The sequence below is a fragment of the Triticum aestivum genome, chromosome 4A (genome assembly GCF_018294505.1).
Source record: "Triticum aestivum cultivar Chinese Spring chromosome 4A, IWGSC CS RefSeq v2.1, whole genome shotgun sequence".
NCBI classification, from domain to species: domain Eukaryota; kingdom Viridiplantae; phylum Streptophyta; class Magnoliopsida; order Poales; family Poaceae; genus Triticum; species Triticum aestivum.
Genome location: NC_057803.1, coordinates 240,508,219 through 240,516,951, shown reverse-complemented (window position 1 = coordinate 240,516,951; position 8,733 = coordinate 240,508,219).

Here is an 8,733-nt window from a genome sequence, read left to right as displayed (position 1 = left end):
CCGATGCACCTCTTTATCATTCACCTCTCGCTATTCAATTATTCCGGTGTGCTCAAGATATCTCAAAGATTCATGTTTTCCACTCTGCATTTGTTCAAGATCTTTCGAGGTTGTTATCTCATTCAAGTCATTTAATTCAACTGCTGCAATCTATCTTTTAAATCCCTCAACGGTGTTTCTTTTTAGTGGGCCCTAACCCACAGGTCTTTTCCCAGGATCTTACCTGACTCTTCTAGTCTTCCCGGAGCTATCCTCAAATTTCTTTTGAAGTTTGACATAAGAATGATTCATCATCAGTCATATGTTTTCTCCAAATTCTTGCAAATTCTTTTCATTGTTGGCTCAACCTCTCCTCTTTTAATCATTCCGGAGTGTCTCAACAATTTGGTGCTGGTTCTCGTCGTCATTCTCGGATTTGAAGACCGAAGAAGAGTTTCCCCTTGAATTTTGTTTCGATCTATCAAACATTCGTGATTCTAGCTTGTTGCCATCCTCTCATAATTATTTTCGATTGTGGGAATTCTTTTCACCCATCCGGAGCTATTCAAGAGTCTTCTCAGTCTGATTATCCGGAGCCCATCCTCTAAGATTTACTCATTCTCAGCTTTCAGCTCTCTTTCTCTAAATCTTACCAGCGCATCATTCAAGTATTCTCTTATCAGCTCGTGATCTCTTCGTTCTCATGTATATAAATTCCCCTCAAGTATCTTCATTTGTTCTCTAATTCTTCCCGGTGCTTCTTTATTTTTTCTTCTTCGTTCATTTTCAATCCTACCGGTGGATTCGTCGAAGACGTTCTCAAGTTTATGTTATATCTCTCTTAATCTTTTCCACGAGAATAAGTAATATGTCAAATCCGTTGATTGTCATCAATTTAATTGATGAAGGATAAGCATAATGTAATTCTTATTCTTGTTTCATCGAGTAAATTCAATTCCTTATTCCGGAGCCTCATGAAAACTCTCGGTTTCACTTGTTTAATCTTTCTTTCCGGAGCTCAAAGTTATTTAAATCATATTATTCCAAAGATCTATCTAATCATTACAAGGTTTCACCTTGTGTTTTCAACTTCTCTTTCTTTTTGTTATCTTTTGTTTACCGGAGTTCTTCATGGAGGCTCTACATGATGGTTCATCAAGGATTTATTTCCTTCTAGAAGTTTTTCATTGAGTTTTCTTTTCTAAGGAGCTCAAGCTTTCTTCATCTTGCAATCCGGAGTGCATTTCTTTCTACCATATCATTGGAGGTGGTTTTACATCATTCTTGATATTTGAATTCATTTTTCTTCGTTCACATGTTGTCATGAATGAGATATTTCAAATCCATCAATCTCGTCATTGGAGTTATCTTGGGTTATATTTCACCTAAAGCCTTCCCTAAGGATTGTTGCTATCTATGGTGTTTAGAAATGACCCAAGTTATTCATTTATCCTCCCGGTGAAATAAGTTTCTCGTCTCCTTGTTCATATCAATCCAATTCTTCTTCCTGTGAGTGGCAGGTTGTCATCTCATAATTTGAGATGTATTTCATAAGACCATATCAAGATTATTCTTTTCGTTGTTGGTTTTCAACAACTCCATTCTAGCATTTGTTGTATCCGTGCTCTCTCAAGATCTTGTTTCCCTTCGTTCCGGAGTCATTGTGATGTTGCTCTTTTCAACCCATCATCTCGTTTGTCAAAGATCATGTTCTTTTCGTGCTTATCCATTTAACCGGAGTGTCGCGTCCTCTGCTCAAGTTCTTTTCATCTTATCTAGTCTTGTATCACTTTTCAACCGGAGTGCTGTTCGAATTTGGTCTTCCTTGATCCCCTTCCTTAACTGGCGTGGTTTCAATATATATATTCCCTTCAACCTCAAGGTTTTTCGCAAATGTTCTTTGTCCCTCTTTGCTAACGGAGTGTTTTCAACCTTGTTCACCTTCATTGTATTCTTTTCTCGAATTTGTTTAACCTTTTCAAGGTTCTTTGGTTTCACTCGTTTGTCTAAGAAGCAACTTAGTTTTACCTCTTCTCTTTCTCCTCCGTTTTTCCCTCCAGTGCCATTCTAGATCTCGGGACGAGATCCTCTGGTAGTGGTGGAGTGTCGTAACGCCCCGAGACCGATGTGCCAGGTGTCGTTCAGTTATTCGCTGGTGTTGCCTTGTCATTGCTTGCGTGTCATGCATTGCATATCATGTCATCATGTGCATTTCATCTACATACGTGTTCGTCTCATGCATCCGAGCATTTTCCCCGTTATCCGTTTTGCATTCCGGCGCTTCGTTCTCCTCCGGTGGTCATTTCTACCTTTCTTTCGTGTGTGGGCATTAAACATTTCCGGATTAGACCGAGACTTGTCATGCAGCCTTGGTTTACTACCGGTAGACCACCTGTCAAGTTTCGTATCATTTGGACTTCGTTTGATACTCCAACGGTTAACCGAGGGACCGAGAAGGCCTCGTGTGTGTTGCAGCTCAACACCCTTCCAATTTGGCCCAAAACCCACCTAACTCTGCTCCATCATATCGGTCGTTCGATCACGATCGCGTGGCCGAAAACCGCACCTCATTTGGACTCTCCTAGCTCTCTCTATGCCTATATATACACCCCCTCCGAAATTCGCGGTTCATTCTTCCCCTAACCCTAAAAATTCGCAGATTTGCGCCGCCGGACGTTTCTTCCCGCGCCGGACATGTCCGCGCCGCCCGCCGCGACCAACCACGGCGTGCCACGTCAGCGCCGCCGTCCTCTCTCTCCTCCTCCACCGCGCCAGGCCCGCCGGGCCCGGATCGGACCCGCGGAGCCCAATCGGTCGCCGCCGCCCGAGTCTCCCCGCCGCCACTCAGATCCGCCGCCGCCCGAGTCTTCCTCCGCCGCCGCCTCCGAGCCTCGTCGCCGGCGCCGACTCTCGCCGCCTCGCTGCCTCCGTCGCCGGATGTTCACCACTGCGGCCGGAAACGGACGGATCCCGTCCGGATCCGCACCTCAGGGGCCTCCTCTGCTCCTCCCCGACGGCAAGCCGCCGCTGCCGCCTCGCCGTTGACCTCGGGCGCCGCCGCCCTTGCCTCCTGGGATCCCATCGGGATCGAGGGAGACGAGCGCCTCTGCCTCCTCCAGGCATGGGCCGAAGCTCCCAGGCCCAGCATCGTCGGCCCAGCTTCCCGCAGCCAGCGCCAGGCCTCCTCTCCAGTCGCAGGCGCCAAGGCCCAGCGCCACCTTGGCCTCCCAAGCTAGCTCCATCCGGCCCAGCGCGCCGCCCCCGCCTCGGCCTGCTTCCCCTCCAGCCGGGCCGAAGCCCGTGGTGAGAGAGCACCCAGCGCCCCATTTTTTTTTCCTTCTGCTATTGGGCTTGCCCAGATTCGGCCCGATTCATGTTTTTTTTCTTCTGTGGAGCCATTTTGCCCATTTATCCTGAGACTGCTATTTTACAGATTAGTCCCTCTAGTTCATTCATATAATAACTCACAATTGGTGCATCGGATTAAAATGTTTTATATATGAAACTTGCTCAGAATTTTGTGTAGATTAATAATATCCAACTTTCATCTATGTTTGGAATGTTAAAAATGTAGTTTGCTTTAATTTGCTCCTATGCCATGCTAAAATGATTTATTTCATAAATAAATAACCGTAACTCGGAATTTAATAAATTTTATATGTAATTGGGGTAGAAAAATGCCTAGTTTAACATGGTGCACTCATCTTGCATGTTTAACAACTCTAAAATAATGTTTAGGGCAGAACAGTACCAAACCTTAAATTATGCATATGAGGATTTTTCGGAATTGTTGTTCGTTGCTTCCGGCCTCATTTAAACTTGCCTAGATAGGTAGTTTTGTTGTGCTTCACCCCTTGCCATGTTAATCAACATTTAATATTGTTGGGTACATAACCGAGAGAGAACTAAATAATTGATGTGGTGTTCCGTCAATATGCATCCCGTTGCATATTGAGCTCCACTTAATTTGTAGGATTGTTTGTGCACTTTGCCATGCCATGCATACTTAAACCGGACATGCATCATACTTGTTTGCGCATCATGCCATGATTATGTCGTGGTTGTTTACTATGTTGTTTGCTTCTTTCCGGTGTTGCTTCTTCGGGTTGGTTCTGTTAATGTCGAGTTTGTGAGGATCCGTTCGTCTACGTCCGTTTGTCTTCTTCATGGACTCGTTCTTCTTCCTTGCGGGATCTCAGGCAAGATGATCATACCCTCGAAATCACTACTATCTTTGCTATGCTAGTTTGCTCGCTCTTTGCTATGCCAATGCTTCGATGCCTACCATTTGCTTGTCAGCCTCCCAATTGCCATGTCAAACCTCTAACCCACCATGTCCTAGCAAACCGTTGATTGGCTATGTTACCGCTTTGCTCAGCCCCTCTTATAGCGTTGTTAGTTGCAGGTGAATATTGAAGTTTGTTCCTTGTTGGAACATGGAGATGTTGTTCCTTGTTGGAATATTGTTTACTTGTTGGGATATCACGATATATCTTATTTAATTAATGCATCTATATACTTGGTAAAGGGTGGAAGGCTCAGCCTTATGCCTGGTGTTTTGTTCCACTCTTGCCGCCCTAGTTCCCTTCATATCGGTGTTATGTTCCCGGATTTTGCGTCCCTTACGCGATTGGGCTATTATGGGAACCCCTTGACAGTTCGCCTTAAGTAAAGCTCCTCCAGCAATGCCCAACATTGGTTTTACCATTTGCCACCTAGCCCTTTTCTTTTCCCTTGGGAGTCGCGCTCCTGAGGGTCATCATTATTTTACCCCCCGGGCCAGTGCTCCTCTGAGTGTTGGTCCGACTGAGCGATGTCCGAGGCTACCAGGGGCAACTCTGGGCTGGCTTACCCGACGTCTGGCTCATCTGAGTGTGCCCTGAGAAAGAGATATGTGCAGCTCCTATCGGGATTTGTCGGCACATTCGGGCGGTGTTGCTGGTTTAGTTTTACCCTGTCGAAATGTCTTGTTGTACCGGGATACCGAGTCTGATCGGAACGTCTCGGGGGGAGGTCTATTCCTTCGTTGACCGTGAGAGCTTGTGATGGGCTAAGTTGGGACACCCCTGCAGGGATTTGAACTTTCGAAAGCCGTGCCCGCGGTTATGGGCAGATGGGAATTTGTTAACGTCCGGTTGTAGAAAACCCGAAGTCGACCTTAATTAAAATGAATCAACCGCGTGTGTAACCGTGATGGTCTCTTTCCGGCGGGTTCCGGGAAGTGAACACGGTTGTTGGAGTTATGCTTGACGTAGGTTGTTATAGGATCACTTCTTGATCATACTTTCTCGACCGTGCTTTGCCTTCTCTTCTCGCTCTCATTTGCGTATGTTAGCCACCATATATGCTAGTCGCTTGCTGCAGCTCCACCTCATACTTTTACCTTACCCATAAGCTTAAATAGTCTTGATCGCGAGGGTGCGAGATTGCTGAGTCCCTGTGGCTCACAGATACTTCCAAAACCAGCTTGCAGGTGCCGATGAGACCGTGCAGATGACGCAGCCAAGCTCAGGAGGAGCTCGATGAAGATCTTGTCCTTTGTGTTGTTTCGTTCTAGTTGATCAGTAGTGGAGCCCAGTTGGGGTCGATCGGGGACCTTTGTCGCATTTAGGGTTCTTCTTTTATTTTGGTTCCGTAGTCGGACCATGAGTGTATTTGATTGATGTAATGTTTATTCATGTAATTGTGTGAAGTGGCGATTGTAAGCCAACTATGTATCTCTTTCCCTTATTATATTACATGGGTTGTGTGAAGATTACCTCACTTGCGACATATGCCTTCAATGCGATTATGCCTCTAAGTCGTGCCTCGACACGTGGGAGATATAGTCGCATCGAGGGTGTTACAGTTTGGCCTGGGGCTAATTCTTCTCCGGTAGTAATATTGTCTTTAAGGACGAGGCGAGTCATCGATCCTGTCATCGACAGCACAGTGGAAATCTGAATGAAAGCACCAATGTCTGTGTCAAAACCGGCGGATCTCAGGTAGGGGGTCCCGAACTGTGCGTCTGAGGTCGATGGTAACAGGAAACAGGGGACACAATGTTTACCCAGGTTTGGGCCCTCTCTATGGAGGTAATACCCTACGTCCTGCTTGATTGATATTGATGAATACGGGTATTACAAGAGTTGATATACCTCGAGATCGTAATGGTTAAACCTGAGAGGTCTAGCTTGTATGGCTATGGTAATGAGTCTCTCCCCTCCGGAATAAGTCCTCCGGTTTATATAGACACTGGGAGGATCTAGGGTTACATAAGGTCGGTTACAAAGAAAGGAATCTACATATTTGGTTGCCAAGCTTGCCTTCCACTCCAAGGAGAGTCCCATCCGGACATGGGTGCAGTCTTCGGTCTTCGTGTCTTCACAGCCCATCGGTAGGGCCCATGGCTAACATGCCGGACGGCCGAGGACCCCTCAGTCCAGGACTGCCTTACCCGCCGACACCCCACGGTTCCGATGTCTGACGACCCGAGGAATCACGCCGACCGTTGGGCTGCTTGGCCCGTCCGGGCAGCGCCGCTGCCCAAGAAGACCTCAACTCTGCACTCCAGGTGGCCCGCGTACCACCGAATGCCGCCGGGCGCGTGCGGCACAGACCGACGCCCCCGCCCTCGCACCACGGTGCGCGCGGGCCACCGCGAGATCCTCAGGCTACACTGCGGCAATGGCACCACACACCCGACAGGAACAGGCAAACATGTGAGCTGCACTTGTTGTGGCGCGGGAGCTGCTGCGGTGCCAGCTGGCAGAGAGCGGCCGCGACGGGCTGCTGGAGCATGTCGCTGAGCTGTTGGACGCGGCATCCAGGGGTACGCTGCCTTTCTGCTCCCCGCCTACACCTCAAGTTGTGGCCAGATCACACGGCGGGCCCCATCGCTCTCGCATGCTCCCCAGCGCACTAGTAGAGTTCACCGATGTCAGCACGCTCGACGAAGCCATTCATCCGGCCACATCTGCGCTTCCCCGGGTGGCGTGGGCCTGGGTGACCCCTTGCGCGGCCATCCTGAGGAGCCACCCTACAACCATCAGGAGGGCGCGCAGGGCCTGGCGGCGCAAGGCGCAGGGCACCTATGCGAGGGTTTCGAAGCGGCGACTTCGGAAGCCTATGTGCCCCGCATGGTGGACCATGAGTATACACCGGAGGATGGCCCTTTCTCGTTTCCCGAGCCGGGCTGGGAAGGTGAGATGCTGGAAGTTGAGGCCTTCCGCGAGCCGCCCAGGAGCCTCACCGACCCCACCAATGACAACAATCGCAGGGTACCACTGATATCTCAGGAGCAGGCTTACGCTAACCATGGGTCACAGGTGGATCAGGCCACAGCGGCGGATGGGGACCCCAACGCTGCAACCGGGGGTAGCGCCCTGGGGGCTGCACGGGAGGGGTCTGGAGCTAGGCCCTTCCCCGCGCCGCATGGAGCAAGGCGCTGCCCGGAGGTAGGTCCTCTGCCGGGGAGGCGCTGCCGAGCCATTCCCCCCAGTAGAGGGCCCGTGGTCGACGAGGGCGCCGCTAGCGTCCACCTTGCCCCTTGGCACCGTCCTGGTTTCCGGACGCCCCAACGGTGGTCGAGGGTGGCGCAGGGTGGGGCCCTCGTCTGGTGGTCTGAATTGAGGCTCGCGCCTGTGAAGGTCTCCGCTCGTGACACTCTCACGTAATAATGAGTGGAGCTGTACACACCCCAGAGTCTCCGGAGTGCCGCCCGTAGGCCTCGGGAGCTCCCGCCCACGTCCTAGTGGAAGCACCATGCTCCGCGCTGGCCATCGACACTGTCCCCCAATTACTATGTTCACAGCCAGTGAAAGCACTTAGCTCCACGCTGGTGGGAAGACAAGAAGACTAGCTAGGTGCTGGACGCGGCCATTCGCTTTCATCCCCTTTTCTGTAGCTCGATTTGCCGCTTTTTGGATCTGAACTGGGAATCTCATTTTCATTGTCAAGTTGGGGGGGAATTGAAAGTGCAACTATCCCTGGGTGGTTTTGGTAATTCCTAACAACATATAGCTCATTGAGCTAATACTATTTCAAGATAAATATTTCAGGAAATCTCAATGATTGGCATGGCATGGATTAGAAATGTGGACCCCTCAAAATGCGAAGGACAAAATATTGGCTCAAGCTCTAAAGCTCAAGACTCTACATTTTACCTTTTAGTGATCCAAGATCACATTGAGTCCATAGGAAAAGCCAATACTATTCAGAGGGGATGAGGTGTTTCTTAATGGGTTACTTGCTCAAAGTGCTTAGTGATATGCTCCAAAACCCTCAACCACTTTCTCATTTCCACATCTATCCCAAACCAAAAGTCAAGCTCGGCCCCACCGAAACTTTCCATCCGGCGCCACAGAGTTCAGTTGACATAGCCACTATCACAAAACCCTAGTCACTTCGGTCTCCCTGATAGGGATCTCGGTCTCATCGAGATGGGATTGCAAACTCTTTGTTTCCCTTCGTAACGTTTCGATCTAACCGAGATGGGCGATCGGTCCCACCGAGTTCGCAATGCAAACTCTCTGTTTCCCCTTTGTAACGTTTCAGTCCAACCGAGATGAGCGAATCGGTCCAACCAAGTTTGCCTGACCAACTCTCTGGTTAGCTTATTACCAAAATCGGTCCCACCGAGTTTGTGTGATCGGCCTCACCAATATTATGTTATTCCCTAACCCTAATGAAACTGGTCCCACCGAGTTGACGTGTCGGTCCCACCAAAAAACCTAACGTTCACATTTTGAACTGAATCGGTTTGACCGAGTTTCA